Source organism: Dreissena polymorpha, chromosome 1, assembly GCF_020536995.1.
Source record: "Dreissena polymorpha isolate Duluth1 chromosome 1, UMN_Dpol_1.0, whole genome shotgun sequence".
In the NCBI taxonomy this organism is placed as follows: domain Eukaryota; kingdom Metazoa; phylum Mollusca; class Bivalvia; order Myida; family Dreissenidae; genus Dreissena; species Dreissena polymorpha.
In genome coordinates, this window is record NC_068355.1 from 33,408,092 (window position 1) to 33,430,160 (window position 22,069).

Here is a 22,069-nt window from a genome sequence, read left to right on the forward strand (position 1 = left end):
ATAGGGGTCATCTGCAAGTCATGATCAATCTACCCATGAAGTTTCATGATCCTAGGCGTATGCCTTCTTGAGTTATCATTCAAAAACCATTTTACTATTTCTGGTCACCGTGACCTTGACCTTTGACCTAGTGACCTCAAAATCAATAGGGGTCATCTGCAAGTCATGATCAATGCACCTATGAAGTTTCATGATCCTAGGCCCAAGGGTTCTCGAGTTATCGTCTGACAACCACCTGGTGGACGGACAGACCGACAGACCGACCGACAGACCGACAGACCGACCGACATGAGCAAAGCAATATACCCCCTCTTCTTCGAAGGGGGGCATAATAAGAAGTACATTTGTTAAATTTATATCCCCACAAAAAAGAGTGTTTATGGATGGGTGCTTATCTTTTGATAAACAGTATAATCCTTAAATTAAGTAATTATGTGTACGGTAAGTATTTTCATGCATAGCAATTGTCCTTATTGATTTCTACACACCCTTGAAGTTTCATTTTTAAATCTTGTATCATATCTGAAATATAGCCCTGAAAAGTTACATGATACAAACACAGTCAATCACTCTTATTTAAGAAAGTGTAGGTTTATGATTCTTGTGCATAGAACTTCTAATTGATATCTACATACAGTGACACATGAAAGTTCATGCTACAATAGTGTACCATATCTGAGATATAGTCCTGAAAAGGCACATCATACAAAATTTACAACTCTTGTTTAAAAAGTGGATGGTTTTAGTTCTTTAGTACAAGGCATTTCTCCTTATTGATATCTATACACCCATGAAGTTTCATGTAGGAATCTTGTATGATATGTGAGATATAGCCCTGAAATAATACATAACAAGAGGGCCAAGATGTTTTGTAAGATTTGACCAGGTGACCTATATTTTGACCCCTCATGACAAAACATCACACTGTGCTTACAGAAATAAATATTATGACCAAGATTAATACAATCTGAATCAAAATTGTGACCTCTAGAGTTTTTAAAAGGATTTTGTATAATATCATGAAAATTTTCACAATCTAAGGGCAATAATTGTGGCATTTATTCTGTGATTTTGCTCATATCAATTTTGACTGAGATCTTGTGGCCATATAGCTTCTCAGCAACTTTGATAAAGAATGCTTGAGAAATATGAATGCTAGAGTGTTTACAAACCAAATGTGGACGGACTAACAATGGACAAAGACAGATCCTAAAACCTCACCTGCAGTCTTGGACATAACCCATTCAACTGTCGACCGAGTCGAGTGATTTTTGCATTGGTCGAGTGAAAATTCCAAGCCGGTAGCCCGATCGGTCAAGAGCAATTTTTTGTGTCCAAACTTAGTAACAAGTCCGAAATAGATTCATATAGACGCTTATTCAAAACTGCATTTGTTACTTCCCTTGAGCACTCATTGATTAGACGCTTATCGAACAATGTTGTAAGTCAATCTCATAAGACGCTAAAACTATTATTGTTACTGGATGGAGAACTCGCAGTGATACATTTATTTTAATGTCTTTCCTGCGTAATTTTGAGGGTGCAACACACGAACATCAACTGCAAAATGAGAATTAAGATTGCAACAAAAAATATGAACAGTAAATGAAATGAAACTTCCAATGGTCATGGAAAAATAATCGGTCATGGCTTCGTTTTGATGTCTCCAAGTGGGGACTTTGATTCTAAGCCTACATTGCTGACTGGCTGGTATGTACATTCCATACGTAATGTAAAAAAAAAAACATGCAATTAAATAGCATGCACTAACTTGCAAGTATAATTTTTAACAGATAAAATCAATCTGTCAAAGAACGAACCCTGCCTTTTATTCAAATGTGACAGTGTTCTCATACTGCATTTTAGATGCTGATTCAATCAGCGACAGACCAGATGTGGCTTAGGTAATGAAACTACTGCTACAAATGTCGTTTTAGATTAAGAAGACTCAGAAGGGCAGAAAAGTTACCTTTGTGTTCTACTTCTTATGCACAGGTATTATTGCTTGTTTGAGATTTACTTTATTCAGATATCATAACATTGTTTTTTCAGGCCGCCTTTATGAGCATACCTGACATGTCAGACCTGGATGACGGTGACTGAGACAATGACCATGATGGAATTGAGATGTATGGAGACCTTGTGTTAATTATTTTGTCAGACATTTACTGTGAATATAAACAAAATCAAGTTTTTTTTTGTTTTATCTTAATTATGCTATGTTTTTTCAATACAAACATAGGTACAAATGTAACATAATTATAGCTTTTATTTCAGGCTAGTTAAAATTGATTCGGGCTATTGAAATTTCCAAGCTGGTAGCCCGATTGGGCTAGTGCTTTAAACAAAATACGTGCAAGTACTGCACCTGAGCAATCAGGTGAGCTAAAAAGTGTTGTTTTTTTAACCAATCTGAGCCATTTACCAACTTGTCCGAGATATCAATAAAACCAATGTCTTGACTTAGTTTCATGATGATTAGGTACAAAATTTGACTTCTAGAGTGTTCACAAGGTTTCTCTATAGTCATATAAGGAAAACTGCCCCACCCCCAGGCGGCCATGTGACCGATCTGAACCAATTTCGAACTCATCTGAGATATAAATAAAACCAATCGTTTCACCAGGTTTCATGATAATTGAGCAAAAAAATGTGACTTCTAGACAAGCTTTTTTAACTGTATAAAAATAACGAAAAAATGCCCCCCCCCCCCCCCTGGCAGCCATTTTCTTCAAAGACCGGAACTCAACTCTCATATCTAGAATACAAATGTTCTGACCAAATATCATTGTGATATCTAGAGTGTTCACAAGGTTTCTCTATAGCCAAATAAGGAAAATTGCCCCACCCACTGGTGGCCATGTTTTCCAACAGACCGGAACCACTTTTGAACTCAACTAACATATCATTAAGACAAACATTTTGACAAAGTAACATAAAGATTGGGCATAAAATGTGACTTCTACAGTGTTTACAAGGTTTTTCCTTTTTTTTTCCTGACCTAGTGACCTAGTTTTTGACCGAGCATGACCCAGTTTCAACCTCAATCGAGGTATCATTGGGACAAATCTTCTGACCAAGTTTCATGAAGAGCGGACAAGAAATTTGGCCTCTAGAGTGTTTACAAGGTTTCTCTATAGCCAAATAAGGAAAACAGTACTGTCCCGCCCACTGGCGGCCATGTTTTTCAACAGACCAGAACCACTTTTGAACTTAACCAGCCTATCATTAAGACAAACATTTTAACAAAGTAACATGAAGATTGGGCATGAAATTTGACTTCAACAGTATTTACAGGTGTTTTTCTTGTTTTTGACCTAGTGACCTAGTTTTTGACCCGGCATGACCCAGTTTCGAACTCGACCAAGAATTCATTGGGACAAAGCTTCTGACCAAGTTTCATGAAGATCAGACAAGATATGTGGCCTCTAGAGCGTTTACTAACAAATGTGGATGGACGGATGGACAGACGACAGACAAAGACCAATAACAAATGCTCACCTGAGCAATCAGGTGAACTAAAAAAAAAAGGCAATAACTCTTATTTAAGAAAGTGCAGCCTTACTAGGGTTATGGTGCTTTTGTATGGCACTTCTTCTCACTGATATCAATAATACACAAATGAAGTATTATGATGGTATCTTATTTTTATTAGTTTCTGAGATTTAGCCCTGAAAAGTAAGTGACAGACGGACGCACCGACAGACTGAGGCACAACGCCAATTCTATATCACACCACCTTTTGCGGGGTACAATAAATGAGTAATGACAAAAATTGGCCAATTGTTTCCATAAATACTCTGTTTTGAGGCTGTGAAGTACATAAGTTTAAACACATTTTAAAGTGGTACATGAAAATAAGAATGTTAACTGCATACAAAAAATAGCATAGAGAAAATTCTCTTACTGGTTATTACAACACCAAAATAACTGTAATTTTCCAAAAATATTCATACTTTATTAGTACTTTTGAACCCAAATTAATTGTGTGATTTCTTATATAACCATAATGTACCTCTGAAGTTTCATGATCCTAGGCGTAAGCATTCTTGAATTATCATCTGGAAATCATTTTACTATTTCGAGTCACTGTGACCTTGACCTTTGACCTAGTGACCTGAAAATCAATAGGGGTCATTTGCCAGTCATGATCAATGTTCCTATAAAGTTTCATGATCCTAGGCGTAAGCATTCTTGAGTTATCATCTGGAAACCATCTGGTGGATGGACAAACGGACGGACCGACATGTGCAAAACAATGTATCCCCTCTTCTTCGAAGGGGGCATAAAAATCAATGAAAAGGCACTATTGAGCGTATATTTAATCAACACAAACTGTTAATAAAAAGTTCCGTGAATATTGATCAATACATGCGGCGCCTCTATAGTGTTCATATGCAAATTGTTGATGACAGACAACAACCAACCAACATAAAGAAATAAAACTGAGAAAAGGTCACCATGAGATGGTTAACAAGAAATGGGTTTGTCAGAAAAACTATGTCCCTTTCTGCGCCGCTTTTATTTAGTTTTGTTTGACCTTGAAGGATATGACCTTTCACTACTCAAAATGTGCAGCTCAATGAGATACACATACATGCCAACTATGAAGTTGCTATCTTCAATTTAGCAAAGGTTATTGCAAAATGTTAAAGTTTGGGCAAACAAACCAACAGACCAACAGACAGGGCAAAAACAATATGTCCCCCACTATAGTGGTGGGGACATAGAAATGCAGGCTTAAACAAGCAACCATCAAGAGTGATCTATCCTTCATAAAATTAAAATAGAGTAAAGGAATATATGCATCAGACATTATACAGGCAGGTTGATTAAAGGTATTGCTATACTATATCCTACATACATGGTATGTTGCTGAAATATTGCCAATGTCTTGTTAGGCTAACATTTTTTAATAAATTGATTCACGGGAGCACCAACCGTACTTTACGTCAAAATGAAATAAAAATAAAAGTACCTATAGGCAATTTTATATTCATAAATTCCGCCGACAGTGTTTAAGTCCAGCATGAAAAAACAAAACTGTCGACGACAAAAATCAAAATTTATATTCGCAAGCGTTTTATCGATCCTTTTTATTACAATGGGCAAATTTTATCGGCAGTTTAAAATAGAATGAACCAATCATATTTATGTAGATGTAAAAGCTTTTTTTGGGCATGCAAAATGGCGTGCTCGAAAGTTAGGGTTGACAACAATAATAATGAACAGTGTCCGCGGCATTATTTTAAAATAGAAATTGTCACAAAATACATGGTGAAGTCAAACATAAAGAATATTGAATTAAATGCCAATCGCGTATTAGATGGACATATTATACAGTTTTACGTAGAGATGCGCACCTGTCGATTACATCATTTTAACAAGATGGCTGACAATACAGAAAATAAAATGTGACTCTCGGCAAAAATGGCAAATAACGATCAAATAAACTATGGAGATCATACATTTAGAAGGGATTACTGAAATGAAAATTAAAACATGTGATAACAAACGATGCTACATGTAAACACGTTTTCGATGCCGACAACATATTTATTAGTAATCTACTCAGTGGATATATGTAACGGAAACGAATGTTTGCATTCAGTTTGCTTGCAAAGTTAACAAGGGACAAAATTGTCACAAAACCAGGTTTTCATTGTGAAAAAAAAATCTGATAAAGGGAGAAAACTCAAACTGAACTTTTGAAATGGACAAAAAAAATTAACCCCCTTTGTAAGTTTTTTTTTTTTTTAAATCTATTTTTAGTCGTGGCGACCTTGACATTGGAGATATTGACGTGATTCTTTTGTGCGACACACCGTCCCATGATGGTGAACAAATGTGCCAAATGATTTTAAAATCTCACAATGAATGACATAGTTATGGCCAGGACAAGCTAATTTATGGCCATTTTTGACCTTTGAACTCAAAGTGTGACCTTGACCTTGGAGATATCGACGTAATCATTTTGCGCAAAGCACCGTCCAATGATGGTGAACAAATGTGCCAAATGATTTTAAAATCTGACAATGAACGACATAGTTATGGCCCGGACAAGCTTGTTGAGCCCGCCCGCCCACCAGCCCGCCAGCCAGCCAGCCAGCCCGCCCGCCCGCATTCGCCAATCTAATAACCAGTTTTTTCCTTCGGAAAACCTGGTTAAAAATCTGACAGAATTAATTTATCGTTAAAAAATTGGATAAGGCAAACATGGTTTCATTTATATGTTAGTGAATCTGTTTATAATCAGATTCATATGCATATATTGCTTTATTATGATTGTCATGCTCTACAGTTTACTGAAACAGCATGGAACTTTAATGGAAGACAAAGCAAGATAAATATATTATTATTAAATACAGTTAATTAAATACATTAATTACAATTAAATGTGCTTGTTTATATGTTAATGTTTTTCCCACAACTGCCTCTAATGTGATTAAATGTATCTCTCAAAACCAGGTATCCAGAGAACGTTTTTTGCCCTTATTTGCATAAACTGCGCTTTAAAATGCCCTTTTTGAAAGTAATATGCCATGCCCCTTTGCCCTCTTGGGAAAAACACTAATATGGTGTTATACTGTTAAGCGTTCCTCGGATTATAGCAGTCTAGTCAAAAACATACATAATTATAGTGTTTTACTGTTGCGTTTATGTAAATGACATTTTAGGAACTTTTCAATTTGACAGTTTAAAGTTGTCTTGTGTTGGACTCTTTTATTTCATTAATGTTACTAGTTATGTAGATTTCTACCCAAGAAAGGTTTATTAAGCAGGGCATTAAACAATAAGACAAAAAAGTGCTAGATTACACTTTATTTGATAAATCAAAGCGCTGAAGGCACTGAAGATGTTCGCTATTGCATAATTTAACACGCAATTCATTTTTCAAAATCAATCGCAAGTTTGAAATGAACACACGCCATTCAACTTTATAAAGTGTGTGTCATAGCTCACGGGTCGAGTTTTGTGCGCATTTTTTATCATCCTTATTATTTCATAGAAATAACGAAGACAAAATAAAAACAGCATGCTTTTTGGAAGTTCTGAAAGCATAGAAAGTATGATGAAAATGGTAATGAGAACTTAATATAAAGAAAATTTGCAGTCACCATCATATTAAAGAAATATTTTTTCTAATATCAAATGACTGTCTCACCAAGAATATAAATTCATAATGAAAGTTCTGTGAACAAAACTTTTGATTTTTGACACCATATACAAATTCAAAATATACAATAATCTTCGTATCTTGTATATGGAGGAATTAATGTATATAAACATTGCTGTTTATGCTTTACTTGTTACCCGAGCAGTTAACACGGTGTCAACAACGCTGACATAAACATAGGTATAGAGCACTAATGCGCTTTTAGGCGTAGCTGTTTTACTCAGTTTTCATCTTAGTGACTTTTACATTACACCAACAGACACGCATGAATATTTTCGAATATTTAATAAGCTGATTGGAGATACAATTTCTGAATTTTTGCTACCTCACTGCGTATGTACTCAATTCAAAGGATGTAGCACTGTTCAGTTTAAGGAATTCCGGACTACTCTCTGTATGCTCAAACGACACAACTTGTGGCCCTGTTACAATTACGCGTTACAATCCATCTCGCAGAATTTTACTTTCGCCTCCAAGATGAGCAAATAAACAATAGCGAAATAGTATAGTGTCACGATAAGAGAAAATTGTTTAATTATCATACCACAATGTTTGCCGTACTTGGTCAGCACGTCTGGAAATCATTCCTATAATCAGGCTCTATAATGGTGACAAATCCAATTATTATGCATATCAACTTGTCTGATTTTTACCAGATTTCAGTTACTCTTGCATAAAAACTGCTAAAACAGCTTAGGTACAACGTTGTCAAGAATTATGGAAGATAAACCCGTTTCATAATTGGAAGAAATGTTTACATTTTTGCAACTTACGTGATGTGTAGCCTCAGAGCGGTGACATATGCTAAAAATAGCCGAAAGAAAATTAATTATATTTTAAACAACTTTTAACCAGCAGAAAGTAACTTATTACATCACTACAAACGTTTTAACCATTTAGAAAAGACCTACTTTGTGAAAAGCATTGTTCTTAAATGTGGCATTTTCAATTCCCAAAGAGATTTGTTATGACCCTCGTCATGCGAAAATGGGTATTATTCCATATGCGCCCATCATATAAATAGCCCACTCATGAGCTATCTCTCATTCTGGTAAGGAGAAACATAACATATTGAGTGATTTTAAAGCGAACAGCATCGCCTATGGCTAGACTGCGCAAAAGCACATGTTGGGTTTCACAAACGCTTGCCGAAACGCATAAGACCCATTTTCGCATGACGTCGCTATTGACGTGTAATTTTAATGTGTCGAAAGAAAACTGTGTTTAAATCAAATATAAACATATGATATATTTCGATAGTGAAGAAAGATACTCATAACAAGGCATATGAGGACACATATGAAGTGGTCTAGTGCCGTAGTATATTTTTTATCTACTCACACTAATTAGTTTAACTTTTGTTTAATTGTATTTATTTATTTAAAAAAGTAAATTGCTAACTTTATTTAAAAGTCAGCGTATACGCCGACTACATTTTAAAAAGATATTTATTGTTATAAATATATTTAATATAATATATTTAGTTGTTTTCGGTTTTAGCGATTATAAAACATTTTCGAGTGCCTATAGTATGCTTGTAGTAATTGATGAACTCATATCCAACTGTCTATGTATTGAGAACTGTGAATATAAACAAGCTTAACCTTCCACTAACCTTCTACTATTGCGTTGCTAGCACCCGTTAATACAAAAGATCGCCGCTATTTGTTGAGAACCACAGAATATTTTCCAGAAATACCCGCTGTTGTAGCATGAACCAGGTTACAAAACAGGTCATTCGTATTATTATTATAAATTGTTTGTTATATTCGGGTTTAGCGATTATGCAGGGGTTTTTTTTAGAGAAAGGGGAAGACGCTGGACGCTGGGTGAAAGGGGAAAAAAAGAGTGCGAAAGAGAGATATTAGGGGAAAAAATAAAAACTGTTCATTTCAATGTCTATAACTCATCAAAAGAGACTTGTCTCTATCCTTTTTGTTCTTAACACATTTAACAGGTATTAAAGTCAAAGTCCTTAATAAAGTTGCAGGTGTAGATCTAATAATGGGAAATGTTTTCAACTATATTTGTGTACTGGGGCCGGGGGACGATGTCAATTTTGTGATTTCAATTTCATGATGAATGGGTTGACGATCTTGATTTGCTACAGTATTGGAAGGGAAAGGAGCGGCAGCTGCCGATTGTCTACTTTCACTTTCACAATGTTCGATGTTGATTACCTCGGAATCCTGCTGGGTTATAACGGTTTTCGATGATTCTTTCTTAAAAAATGCCTCGATGCGTTCAGTATCTTCCGAGTTCGAATGTTTTATTTTGTTTGTGTAAGAACGCTAATTGTGAGACATTTTTTTCTGTTTTCACGTTTATACCTCGGCTTGCACATAGCCCGGATGAAAATTTGACTGGTTTCCGGTAATTAATTGACGAAACACCCTTCTCGCGCAAGACCGGTATCCAGTAAAATAGTCACATGATTATTACGATTAGTTGCCCAGTTTACATGACGTTATTTAAGAGCTATATTTAGAATAACTGGGATTCCCAGATGTTGTGTGTTCGTCTGGAGAGAGAGAGCGCGAATTCGTTGTACATGGTGCAAATTGGATAATTGTCGAATGCCCCAAGGAAAAATAAACATTTCTTTGAGAGAAAATATTATATTTTGGTGAAAAATGATATTTTTGGTTGGGAAATTGTATTTTAAGGGGAAAAATTCTGGTAGGGGAAGACGCCGAATATCGGCGTCACTTTCTTAGTAAAAAAAAACCCTGGATTATGAAACATTTTTTTGTTTTTGTCTATCGTATCGCTGAAGTTATTGTTGAATTTATGTTCAACGTTTTATAAATTGAGAATATAAATAAGCGTCAACTTTTCCCCGAATCTATTAATAAATAATAGCCTCAATTTACGACCTGTACTACGTCATTGAGTTGTATGTGAGAGCGTAACCTATTGCGTTGTTATCGCCTGTGGACTTTCCTTTGTTTATCGACAGGCGCATCTATTAATATCCTCATACCATGAATGCCAAAACACCCGCGAGAAAGAACCACGTGATGAAATAGGACGCTAAACGCAAATACCATGCGACTACGACTTTTGTTATGTAAGAACGCTCCGCAAGTCCTTTGAAGCCGGAGCCTTGTGATTGCTATTACGTAAAGAATTGACCTCTAACTGAAGTCAGCAAAGGAAACGCAGCACCTTATTGAACCATTCCTTCTATGTGCGAAGGCAGATTGAATTTTACTAATGTATGGTTTGCCTATTATAACACACATTATAATGCAGTAAATATGCGACTAACAAGTAAAAAACACTATAATTAAACTTTTGTTTGAATTAAGTTATTTAGATACCAAAATTCCAAACCTTATTTCAAAACAGCAAGACTACATTTTTTAGATAATATTCTTGTTATATTTAAATGTATTTTAGTATTCAGTTTCAGCGATAATGAAACATTTTCTTATGTTGGTCTATCGTATCCCTGTAATAATTGTTGAACTCGTGGTCAACGTATTATTGAGACCTGTGAATATAAACAAGCGTAACCTTATACAACCCTTCTCAAAATAAAATACACTTTTTAACAAAATACGCTTTAAAAAGTGTATTTTTTCTGCATTTTTACCGAAAAGTGTATTTTTTCTGCATTTTTTTCATAATTAAGTGCACTGAAGTGCATTTTTTCTGTATTTTCATTATCTTTAAGTGTATTTTACTGTACTTTAAGTGTATCTTCTGTAGACAAAGTGCATCTTTTTATACAATAAGTGCATTTTTTCAATGAAGTGCATTTTTGTGCATATTAGTGTATCTTCTGATTTGCAAAAAAAATATTCTTTCTGTACAAGTGTAGTTTTAGTGCATCTTCATAAAAAAGAGCAACACTATAGCAAATAACTGAAGTTAAAGGACAGAGATATAGTGTTTAATAGGAGGATTGTACTGAATTCTTTTTTATCTTCACATAATGTTTATGGTCTTATTATTACAATTTGTCTGCTCATAAAATATGTGAATCAGTAGAGCAGCTTTTAAAGGGAAAAGTACAACTAAATCAGGCTGTGGGTAAATAATTAAAAATATTGAAAGTGTCAAAAAAATTATGTGGGCTTGCCAGAATCAATTATACCTTCACAACATAAAAAACAAGTATTTGAACTTTCTTACACTGATATTTAACCCCAATTCAATTAATGTCTACCACATTGACTATTAACATACATTTTAAAAGACAATTTAAATAATATTTATAATATTATATTTATTTCCTAACACCATTCAGTATGTTATATTGAAATATTCACAATTAAATATAATATGCTAAGTGTGCTGTGTATTATTCAATAAATATCAGATAAGATCAGGATCAGATAAGAGATCAATTAGCATCATAAACACTAATCCCTATCAGTGCTCCATCTAGCCAAAACAAAGGGGTGTTTATAGAATTTTGATTGGTTCTGGGACCATCTATTTGAAAACAAACCACTTTTGATTGGTTGGAGCACAGCAAGTTATTTGGAGCACATGAAGTTATTTTTGTAAACAATTTGGTTTCAGCAACTTAAATTGAGCTAAATTTTTAGGTATAATTCAGCAACATTAATTCTAGTGTCAAATGTCTTGAAATTCTTTCAGCACATGAACTATTGTGTGATGAAAACAATGTGTATTTACTACAATGTGTAAATCAACAATAAGTTTGTTGCAAAGAAGATTCAAAGTGGGTGGTTAAAGTGATCAACAACTGCCGTTTTTGTTTTTTTGGAATGCTGAAGAACAGCTGTAACAGGTTTGTATTTTCATTTCTGCATCTCTTTTTAATTAAATTAATTATGATCATTATCATATTTATGTATTGTCACTGGGAAATGTAACTGGATGAGTAAATGTAATGCAATTTTAAGGAAAAAAACACCATTTGAATTATTATGGCTGTATTTTATGGTTATTGTCATCTTAAAATTTATTTATACCTATTTCTTGTCATTAATGAACAGATTTCTTTCCCCCATATTTAATCAGAACTTTAATATTTTATATTTGAAGGTTAAACCCCAAGGTGAAATTTACATTGATCTAAAGATCCATTGGACAGAATGTGCATCATTCATCGCCTGCCAAAAAAGGGAGCAAAAAGGGGACTACCTGATGTATGGACATGTATACCAGGCGAACTTGAGGGGAACAGGAGTGGGAAACCGTGCCCTGTAGCTTGTCCTTGACCAAGAAAAGATGGATTTGTTGAGAGGTAAAACTATATAATAAAGGTTATTGCAATTCAAAGACGTCACACTTCCCACCAGTCCACACAGCCAAAGGAGACCACATATATTAGTACATTTATTAACAGTATTTTCTATCAAACGTAATTTCTTTAAATTATTTATGAAAAGCGTTAAGTCACATGTGATCACGAGATTAAAATTGCAAAAATAAACAAACAAAAACAACAAGCCAACAAACTTGTTTTGATTTAAATTTATGATATTTATAGCAACTGTTGAACAAGATTACCATAACAGCAATATTTAACACTTACATTATAAAATATCTTTCAGGACCTGATCTCAAATGAGATCATGCACGAGAAGCGCCTCGCAGACCATGACAGTAGTATTCAGACCTGATCAGCTGGTGAAGTGCTCTATAAAGGGTTGTTTATGAATGCATTCTTTGTAAGGAACAGTGTATAACAACAAATATAGTGACAGGGGCTAAGCTGCTAAATATTGTCAGCATGTATGCAGTGATTTTCTTTGGAAATTCAAAACAACCTGTACGTACTGGCTCTCAGAAGGGCATGTTTTAGCGCAATAATGAACAAAAAAAGGAAGATCTTAAAAATAAGGTATAGATTTATATAAATTTCATGAATACTGTTCATTTATCATATATTAGGATCCAGAATATGATTGAATTAAATGTGCTGCTTTTGTCCATATTAAAAAGGGATTTGGAATTAATGTAATATATAAAAATCTAGTAAATGATAGGGAAAACATTTCAGCTTAAGGAGGGGAAATCTTTAATATTTTTAAGTGGAAACCACCTGTATTTGGCTGTTAATCAGTTACCGATAATCAGAGGGGAGAAAAATCACTGGTATGAGCTTGATATTTTCAATTGTTAATTCCAGATAGGCAATAGCCCGTTTGAATCCTCTCTTTTATGTAGATATGTAACATTTGTTTTTGTTTTTTAAGGTTAAACATTCTAATAAAAGTGTGTATTTATCTATTGAATTGTACTTTTTGTTTTTTATGTATGTGTTTACACTAACCTTTCATTTAAAGAATGAATGCTGACTTCAAAATGCTGGGATTTTTGTTTAATTTGGTTAATTTTTAAGCATATTAATTTGAAGTGATGAAAAGTACACTTGAGCGTATAATGCGCTTAAAAAATTCACTTCCAACACTTCAAAAAGTGTATCATTTGTATGACTGAAAATGCACTCAAGTGTATTAATGCGCTTAAAAATTCACTTTTAATATTGTAAGGTGTATTATTTGTATGACCGGGAATGCACTCAAGTGTATTAATGCGCTTAAAAAAATTCACTTTCAATTTTGTAAGGTGTATTATTTGTATCAGTGGAAATGCACTCAAGTGTATTAATGCGCTTACAAAAATTCACTTTGAATACTCAATGAAGTGTATTATTTGTATGACTGGAAATGCACTCAAGTGTATTAATGCGCTTAAATAATTTGCTTTTAATTCTGTAATGTGTATTATTTAAATGACTGGAAATGCACTCAAGTGTATTAATGCGCTTTAAAAAATTTACTTTGACCATGAAGTGTATTATTTGTATGTCTTAAAATACACTCAAGTGTATAAATGCACTTAAAAATAAACTTAAGCGCACTTATTATCTTAATAAACGCACTTAAGTGTATTATTTAGTGAAAAAAAAATACACTTAAATGTATAAACACACTAGTAAAAAGTGTTTTTTTTAACAGATTAAAATGCACTTGTTAAGCAAAAAATACGGTGCCAATAACATGCGCATTAAATGCGCATTTAATGCGCATTTAATGCGCATTAAATGCGCATTTAGTGCACTTTTTCGAGAAGGGAAGTCTTAGTGCGTTATTCTCACCCGGACCCCCCTTTATTTATCGCCAGCCTCAGATTTATGAATGAGATGAGCGAAAATTCTACGTCACGCAAACGAAGCAGAAAGTGGACTATTTTAATCATTCATAAACAATCTCCTCCGGGACACGTACAATGCGATCATTGTTTTTTTATTCTTTTCTATAAAACACGATTCGAAACTATTGCATTTAACACGATATTAATATAATGTTTCCATTTGTGAATAAACATAATTGGAGAACTCTTGCATAAATTATACAACTCTTTCTTGCGCGGATATGCGTAGTAAGCAGGAATTGGGCTCCTCGTACCTAGGCCGTACCGACCTGAATTTTACACAAAGCACTTTAGACGGTCCCTAAAGCGACCATCTAAAACAAACACGGAATGATTTTTTAATAATGTTTTAATGTACAATTTTTTATTCAATAGCAGGTAATGAAGCCATTCTACAAGAATTAAGATTAAAAATAAATGTTCTTGAAAAATGCATTAATAACACTGTTTCTATTGCTTCTATTGACTGTTTTCATATATAAGATATATAGTTAAAAAGTAACGTAAAAAGTTGGTTATAAAAATAAAAAAAATTGAAAAGTTTAAACTTTTATTTTTATTGTTGACTTGGTAAATTTTTTTCTTTTATATTTATTTCAACCCCCGACCCAATTTTTATTTGAAAAAATCCCGTAAATCAATTTATTAAAAATGATGGCCTAATCCATATGCTTGAACTTTGAAATGTTATTTCTAGCAAACACAAATTAAAGCTCAGGAACAAATTGCACACATGAATGATGAAATGATTTGGAAATACTTATATAACTTATTACAATAATCCAAACAAATTAAAATGGATGATGGTAATTGCATACCGGTAATACAATGCAATAATTTATACTACAATAATTTATACTGATATAAATTATCAAAAATAAGATACATGTACCTGTGATTCAGCTCAACACATTTAGAGCAGCACAGCTGACTGTGGTCCGCGCAGTACGTTGTCAACTGTACATCCTTGTGTATGGTACATGCTAAAAGATAATTCTCTATCTTCTTAGAAAGTGGCCACTTCATTATTTTATCCTTTCCATAAGGAGATTTTTTATAAAACCACCGACCATGCTGTCTGTGGGAGTTTATACATGTTCTGCAAAAGTATTTAAGACATTTTTTACAGTAAAAATCTGCATCTATTTCTACAGACCGCTCTTGTTCGCAGTTAGTACAACAATAATATATAAACACATCATAATTTCTAGAAATATCAGATGTTGCCATTTTGATAATTCACTTTCAACACACAAGATTTTACAATCTTAAATCAATTGTACTATTTATGTACAAGCATGTGTACAATAAATATCCCAGAAAACTCACAAACAGTGTTATTTAACACAGACAAGTAATACCAAATTTCTAGCTGAACAGCAACCAAGTTAACCGTCAAATGGCGCTTGTATGATAGGAGTAAACAGTGTAACTATGTATACTGTCACCTGACTATTGGGTAATGTGTTTATTGATTACTTTAAACTTCACCAAAGAAGCTTTAGAGATAAAAACTTTAAACCAGATTGTTTAACACACCACATTTTAAATTGCTCTTATGAACATGTAATTATAATCATAATAAATTAGGTTCTTACATAAACCAATTTTATTACAATACATCAGATCCTTTTCCTCAAAAAGTATTTAAAACTTACATTTAATACAATGATGTACAGTGATATCATATATATGGAAGGGAATATCGCCAGTACATGCATGCTGTTGAATAATATTCTTAATTTAACAACTGGCATACCGGTATGCTTTCTAATACATGTCACGTTGCATGTTTATGCCCCCAGTATGGTGGCATATAGCAGTTGAACTGTCCGTCAGTCAGTCAGTCAGTATGTCAGTGTGTCAGTCTGTCCATCCGTCCTAAAAATTTAATGGCCATAACTTTTTCAATATTGAACATAACAACTTGATATTTGGCATACATGTGCATCTCATAGAGCTGCACATTTTGAGTTGTGACAGGTGAAGGTCAAGGTAATTCTTCAAGGTCAAATGTCAAATATATGGCATCTGTCCGTTTGTCTGAAAACTTAAAAATTGGCCATAACTTTTTCAATATTGAAGTTAGCAACTTGATATTTTGCATGCATATGTATCTCATCGAGTTGCACATTTTGAGCTGTGAAAGGTGAACGTCAAGGTCATCCTTCAAGGTCAAATGTCAACAAGGGACAAAATTGTCACAAAACCAGGTTTTCATTGTGAAAAAAAAATCTGATAAAGGGAGAAAACTCAAACTGAACTTTTGAAATGAACAAACAAATTTAACCCCCTTTGTAAGTTTGTTTAAAAAAAAAAAAATCTATTTTTAGTCGTGGCGACCTTGACATTGGAGATATTGACGTGATTCTTTCGTGCGACACACCGTACCATGATGGTGAACAAATGTGCCAAATGATTTTAAAATCTCACAATGAATGACATAGTTATGGCCAGGACAAGCTCATTTATGGCCATTTTTGACCTTTGAACTCAAAGTGTGACCTTGACCTTGGAGATATCGACGTAATTATTTCGCGTGACACACCGTCCAATGATGGTGAACAAATGTGCCAAATGATTTTAAAATCTGACAATGAACGACATAGTTATGGCCCGGCCGGACAAGCTTGTTCCGCCCGTCCGCCAGCCAGCCAGCCCGCCAGCCAGCCAGCCAGCCAGCCAGCCAGCCAGCCAGCCAGCCAGCCCGCCCGCATTCGCCAATCTAATAACCAGTTTTTTCCTTCGGAAAACCTGGTTAATAAAACATTGACCACCATTTTTTCAATATTAAAGATAGCAACTTGATATTTGGCAAGCATGTACATGTATAGCTGCAAATTTTGAAAGGTAAAAGTCAAGGTCAAGTTCATCCTTCAAGGTTAAAGGTCAAATTTATCGCACCTGTCAGTCTGTCCGTCCAAAAACTAAATTTAGCCTTAACTTTTTTTATGCCACTGAAGGGTGGCATATAGTTTTTTATCTGTTAGTCTGTCTGTTCATCAGTCTGTCTGTCAGTCCGTTCTTCCGAAAACTTTAACATTGCCCATAAGTATTGCAATATTGAAGATAGCAACTTGATATTTGGCATGCATGTGTATCTCATGAAGCTGAACGTTTTGAATGGTGAAAGGTTAAGGTAAAGGTCATTCTTCTAGGTCAAAGGTCAAATTGTGCAATATTGAAGATAGTAACTTAATATTTGGCATGCATGTGTATCTCTTGGAGCTGCACATTTTGAGTGGTGAAAGGTCAAGTTCATCCTTCAATGTCAACGTCAAAGGTCAAATTTTGCAATATTGAAGCTAGCCGCTTGATATTTGGCACTCATGCATATCTCATGGAGCTGCACATTTTGAGTGGTGAAAGGTCAAGGTCATCCTTCAAGGTCAAAGGTCAAATTTTGCAATATAGAATATTGCAACTCCATTTTTGGCATGCATGCGTATCTCATGGAGCTGGACATTTTCAGTGGTGAAAGGTCAAGGTCACCCTTCAAGTTAAAAGGTTAAATATATGGCTTCAAAGCGGCGCAGTGGTGCGGTGGTCTAGTGGTAACACACTGGTCTACTATTCCAGAGGTCCCTGGTTCAATTCCTGGCCGGGGCACTGAAAATTATAGAAATGCTTAAAGTGTTTCCCACCCAACTAGAGATGTACTGGTATGAAACCCAGGTAATTCTCGCGTGTATCGGTGCTATACACTGAGCATTTAAAATAACCAAGGGATCTATTCGCAAAGAGATAGGGTATCGCACCCGTATTCCTTGTATCTCAAAACTGTTTCTTCTGCTTGCTGTCTCTTCAGCAAAACCCAAAGGACCCTATTGGAAATAAGTGCTTGCACCTAATGGGTTATCCTTGACTGCAAGGTCAAAAAAATACATACATACATAGAGTGGTGAACATCGAAAAATATTAAGTTAAATTAGAACTCAAACAAGCCACATCTGTGTTAGCAAAGACACAGTCCTCTGAACCAAGATTGGGTATTCAGCGTTCAGTCGATTTTGTCAATGCATTATGTGCGTTTTTTGTCAAAATGGTTTTGTTTGACATGCTATGATGCGTTGTAACAAACATGATCTTTGACCTTTGACCTTGAAGGATAACCTTGACCTTTCACCATTCAAAATGTGCAGCTCCATGAGATACACATACATGCCAAATATCATGTTGCTATGTTCAATATTTCAAAAGTTATTGCAAAACTTTACTGTATTAAAGTTTTAAATCTTTGACCTTGAAGGATGATCTTGACCTTTCACCACTCAAAATGTGCAGCTCCATGAGATACACATGCATGCCAAATATCAAGTTGCTATGTTCTTTATTTCAAAAGGAATTGCAATTTTTTACTGTATTAAAGTTTTTTATATTTGACCTTTGACATTGAAGGATGACCTTGACCTTTCACCACTTAAGATGTGCAGCTCCATGAGATGCACATGCATGCCAAATATCAAGTTGTTATGTTCAATATTTCAAAAGTTATTGCAAAACTTTACCGAATTAAAGTTTTAAATATTTTACCTTTAACCTTAAAGGATGACCTTGACCTTTTACCACTCAAAATGTGCAGCTCCATGAGATACACATGAATGCCAAATATGAAGTTGCTATGTTCAATATTTCAAAAGTTATTGCTAAACTTTACTATATTAAAGTTTAAAATATTCGACCTTTGACCTTGAAGGATGACCTTGACCTTTCACCACTCAAAATGTGCAGCTCCATGAGATACACGTGCATGCCAAATATAAAGTTGCTATGTTAAATTTTTCAAAAGTTATTGCAAAACTTTACTATATTAAATATTTAAGTTTTCGACCTTTGACCTTGAATGATGACCTTGACCTTTCACCACTCAAAATGTGCAGCTCCATGGAATACACATGCATGCCAAATATCAAGTTGCTATGTTCAATATTTCAAAAGTTATTGCAAAACTTTACTGTAAGGTTAAAGTTGTGGGACAGAATGACAGAATGACAGACAGGCCAAAAACAATCTAGCCTCGATCTATGGATCCAAGGGCATAAATAAGCATGCAATGTTTTATGGTCATACTTGGACACGTTTCTATTACATCCCTAGTGCTACAACTGATACTGTGGTTATGTTCAAAAAGACACTAAAAGTCACCTTGTAATATGTCCTGATTTAAAACCAAATTAACATATGTCAACATATTGAACAATTAATTATCTTATAAACTCAAACTTTGATTCTAACTGTGATTATATGAATTGTTAAAAATTTAAGGATACCCTAATAAGGGCTTATGATGGAAAAATAAATTTGCTTTAAGGGGGGAATAAGCTAGATTCATACAATAATTCAGATGGTATTGATAATCCATTGTTTACAATGAAAATAAGCTTGAAAATAAACAATTATTCGGTTTTGAAAAATATATTTATTAGATATGATTCTACAAGTCCGCACTAACCGAGTCCCGACTAGTACATCTCTAGTTGGGTGGGAAACACTTTAAGCATTTCTATAATTTTCAGTGCCCCGGCCAGGAATTGAACCAGGGACCTCTGGAATAGTAGACCAGTGTGTTACCACTAGACCACCGCACCACTGCGCCGCTTTGAAGCCATATATTTAACCTTTTAACTTGAAGGATGACCTTGACCTTTCACCACTTAAGATGTGCAGCTCCATGAGATGCACATGCATGCCAAATATCAAGTTGTTATGTTCAATATTTCAAAAGTTATTGCAAAACTTTACCGAATTAAAGTTTTAAATATTTTACCTTTAACCTTAAAGGATGACCTTGACCTTTTACCACTCAAAATGTGCAGCTCCATGAGATACACATGAATGCCAAATATGAAGTTGCTATGTTCAATATTTCAAAAGTTATTGCTAAACTTTACTATATTAAAGTTTAAAATATTCGACCTTTGACCTTGAAGGATGACCTTGACCTTTCACCACTCAAAATGTGCAGCTCTATGAGATACACGTGCATGCCAAATATAAAGTTGCTATGTTAAATTTTTCAAAAGTTATTGCAAAACTTACCTATATTAAATATTTAAGTTTTCGACCTTTGACCTTGAATGATGACCTTGACCTTTCACCACTCAAAATGTGCAGCTCCATGGAATACACATGCATGCCAAATATCAAGTTGCTATGTTCAATATTTCAAAATTTATTGCAAAACTTTACTGTAAGGTTAAAGTTGTGGGACAGAATGACAGAATGACAGACAGGCCAAAAACAATCTAGCCTCGATCTATGGATCCAAGGGCATAAATAAGCATGCAATGTTTTATGGTCATACTTGGACACGTTTCTATTACATCCCTAGTGCTACAACTGATACTGTGGTTATGTTCAAAAAGACACTAAAAGTCACCTTGTAATATGTCCTGATTTAAAACCAAATTAACATATGTCAACATATTGAACAATTAATTATCTTATAAACTCAAACTTTGATTCTAACTGTGATTATATGAATTGTTAAAAATTTAAGGATACCCTAATAAGGGCTTATGATGGAAAAATAAATTTGCTTTAAGGGGGGAATAAGCTAGATTCATACAATAATTCAGATGGTATTGATAATCCATTGTTTACAATGAAAATAAGCTTGAAAATAAACAATTATTCGGTTTTGAAAAATATATTTATTAGATATGATTCTACAAGTCCGCACTAACCGAGTCCCGGCTTTGATCCAAGAATTCGGTACAATAGAAGTGTATTGTTAACATGTTTGACACAAGGGCTTTAGTTATACTGTGATCTAGTTGTATCTCTTATTCAAATCAGACGTTATAAACAATGACAAGGAAATCAGCTAAGTATTGTTGAGTATCTCACACAATTGTTCATGTGATATGCTACTCTAATAGCAATCTCGAAAACACCCAGTCAGGGAATTTATTATTTCTTTAAAAATAATACATCAAATACAGGAATGTTTTGTTTTGTTATTGTGATTAAACAACCACCCAAAGAGGACGTTTTTTATGCGTGTTTTGCAAAGCTTCAAATGACAGATATCTAGACACACAATCTGCATAATTCAATATGGACTATAGCATACCATATGAAACAAAAAATGCATATCCCTGCACCAACATGAAACCTTTTGCACAATCTATCTGAAACATCAGGAAGTAAACATTAATTTCTTTAGTTATTTTTTTACAGTTTGTAGTTATGCTCAGCAAAAGAAGAAGCAAAGGGCAATAACCCGAATAACAGTACTTAAAGAGTTATGGTTCTTGTAACCTGCCCCTGGTCTCAATTTATTGGTATTTGTTTTTAATACTTGAGACCTAATGACCCTGACATTAATCTTCCTTCTCTCCCAACAGCATACCAATAGAAATGATTTTAAGTACAAGTGTTCTGTATTATTTCTTTATTACAAATAACACCAACTATGCAATTATTTAACAATGTGTGGCAAAATGCCAATCAAATGAACCACTATGATTGCTTGTTTCAGTCGCAGCAAAACAATGCCTGTACAATTTTGTAAGGTCAAGCCTGTTGAGAACGAATTTGTTGCTGATGTTTGTTAATTGCGTAAAATCTTGTACGCATTGTAAAAATAATGACAATGTCTTTAAACGAGCGTTTTACAGCACCAACGCTCTTTCTGCAGGTGAACATGATTTTTAGATGGAAGACAATAAACAAGAAATAATATTGTTCAGTGAAAATTACAAAAAAAAACAATCCAATGAATGACTGAAATCATATAAGAAGGATGTA

General features: G+C 34.3%; 1 protein-coding gene and 1 long non-coding RNA gene across 3 annotated transcripts in view; one reads left to right on the plus strand and one right to left on the minus strand.

Annotated features, from left to right (window-relative positions):
• LOC127876068 (uncharacterized) overlaps window positions 1–22,069 on the minus strand; it is a 299,486-nt gene that overhangs the window by 27,925 nt on the left and 249,492 nt on the right. The gene's annotated exons all lie outside the window — the stretch shown is intronic.
• LOC127876239 (uncharacterized) lies at window positions 12,284–12,904 on the plus strand. Its single transcript, XR_008047751.1, has 2 exons — window positions 12,284–12,401; window positions 12,712–12,904. It is a non-coding gene; the product is annotated as an uncharacterized LOC127876239 (long non-coding RNA).